The sequence below is a fragment of the Copadichromis virginalis genome, linkage group LG5 (assembly GCF_057382275.1).
Source record: "Copadichromis virginalis isolate Kocher_CV1m ecotype Utaka linkage group LG5, C_Virginalis_male_GT1.1, whole genome shotgun sequence".
Lineage (NCBI taxonomy): Eukaryota > Metazoa > Chordata > Actinopteri > Cichliformes > Cichlidae > Copadichromis > Copadichromis virginalis.
In genome coordinates this window covers 7,336,075-7,338,654 of record NC_140622.1, presented here as the reverse complement: position 1 = coordinate 7,338,654, position 2,580 = coordinate 7,336,075, and positions in this window count along the sequence as shown.

The window sequence follows — 2,580 nt, the reverse complement described above, 5'->3', positions numbered from 1 at the left end:
TTCCTCGTACACTTCCAGTTCAGTGAATTATCCGCCTTCAACTGCTTCAGTGTGCTGGCGGCACTAGATTTTTTTTTTATTGGTAAAACCTGAACATCAAACGCATTCGAGTTACGAAACTAGTGTAAGAATAGTCGCTTTTCTTGCTGGATATGCGTTTAATGTTAGCAGTGTTATTATTAAATCGGCTTAAAAGTTATACCGTGCAATCTTCAGTGTTTGCACCTGCTTTTGGTTGCAAAAAATCCTGCTCTACCAAAAGCACGTTAATGCGTCATTAAACTCACGCTGAGCTCACTTCCTTTGTCGTTATTTGTTTATTGCAGGTGTGTCAAAGTCATTGTAGTTAATTTATATATTCTGTAGCTAAACAACAATAGTACTTTACTTGTGATTTAAACAACTTCAGCAGTGGAAATGACACGTTTCTACTCACAGTTCGCAGTACTACTGGTATCCCCACAGCAGAAATCGCAAGGCAATTACATGAAAAAAGGGATTGTGTCCACTCAGTTTTTACACATACTTGTAGCCTTCACCAGCTCGTTTTGACCGTTGGTGTCACGTTATTGTTTTACCTAAAAGTTCCAAATAGCAGTGGGCTTCTTCTGTGTAGTATTGCTCTTACAGATAATAACATAAGTCCAAATCAAATTTGATAAGAAATGAAAACAAAAGTCTCGTAACATTGAGTCTGTAATACAGACTTTTTTCACACAGCGCCATGTAGGTTTGGATTTTTTCCTCTTAATAAACAGCTTCATGTAGAAGTGTTATCTTGTCTTATCTTTGTCTAATATTTACATTTGTTTGGTGATCTGAAACATTTATGTGTGACAGACATAAAAAAAAAAAAAAAAAAGAAATCAGAAATCCAGACAGGAGCAAACACTTTTTCATATCACTGTATATTCCCTAGTTTCTTATGGAATTGTACTGCTTTACATTGTAGTTCCTTTAGCTAATGCACTGCCAAGTAATTAAATCTAATAGCAAAAAAAAGTGAGAATGTGGAAGCAGAGTCATACTGTTCACAACTGCAGACTTAACCCCTACGCAGTGTTCCCCTTATTACCTGCAGGGTACCAAAGTGGGTTTTTTCACTCTCTCTCTTACATACTTTCTGTTTAATACTTGGTCATTTGTTTGTTTTGTGCTACTACAAAATAAATAATCCCATTTGGGGACATTTAAGCTATTTGAGGCTCTAATCTTAATTTCAAGCTATTTTACAAAGATATAAGTTAAGGACTTTTCACTAAAATCTATATAAAAATATTATTTATTTCACAAGCTGAGAATAACTTCAAAGATTTAAAAACCCTGTGCCACTGGAATAATCTGCTTGAGTCTGTCACAACTGTAATTGCATTCAAATTCAAAATGAAAACTCTCAGAATAGTTACAATGTGTCTCTGATTTATGTTTGTGGGACTGTTTTAAAAAAACAAATAAATTCTTATTTGTGGAGTGGGTACTTTATCATCTGTTTAACACATATTGCGTAATAAAGTGTACCATTTAAATGGTCTCTTTATTCAAATGGAATTTCAATTAAAGACTACAATATAAGAGAGAGCGAGTACTTGGCAACAGTGGGGAGGAAGAACTTTACAGTGACATCCAGACACTGGTGTTGGGAAATTTTAATGGCCTATATTCCGTGGTCTATGAAATCTTCAGAGAGAGAGAGAGAGAGAGTGTGTGTCGTTATATATACAGAGATGCAAACAGGAACCAGGACAACAGCAGAAGGAGGGAGGCCCTAGATGGGGTGCCCAGTGCCAAAGAGTCCCAGAGGACCGGAGGCAACGGGAAGTCGACCCCGCTAGAGGCTGTTCACCCTGGTACGAGGGGGCAAATACTTTTTCGCAGCACTGCATGTATTTGACACATGGACTGGCTATTCACAGTCCATGTGTGCGGGCCTTCAACTGAGCCACATGCATATGATGTTAGGCAACAGAAAGAATACTGATCAGCTGAAAAGTGGACATGAGCAGCAAAGGAAGTGACAGCAGAATTTACCAAGAAGAGGAAGTTGAAAAATAGATTATATAATAGAAAAGATTAAAAAAAAGAAGCACAAAACGTTGCTGCTGTGGGCAGTTTTTCCTGTTTTTAACACTCAAATAAATATCCATGGCAGTCTGAACATAAGTCCTGCTGATCTACTCCAGCCATCTCTTTAAGAGTGGTCTGAAAAAGAGAAATTATCCATTGAGGTCAGAAGAGAATGGCTTATTTTCAGCCGACAGGAAGTGAAATAAATCCTCATTACAACCAAGATATGCAAAACATCTCTGAACCCACGACATCTGCAATCTTGAAGAAGATAGGCCACAGTGAAGAACACCAGGCCACTGTCACTCCTGTCAGCTAAGATCTAGAAACTGAGACAGTAATTCATACGAACTCTCAATCAACATTAAATTGCAGCCAGGGCTAAAGAATCTTGATTTTGGCAGACACAACATAAAGTACTCAATTCATCCAGCCTTGTATCAACAATTCAGGCAGCTGGTGGTGTAATGATGTGCAGGATATTTTCATGACACACTCTGGGCCTCTTAGTACCAA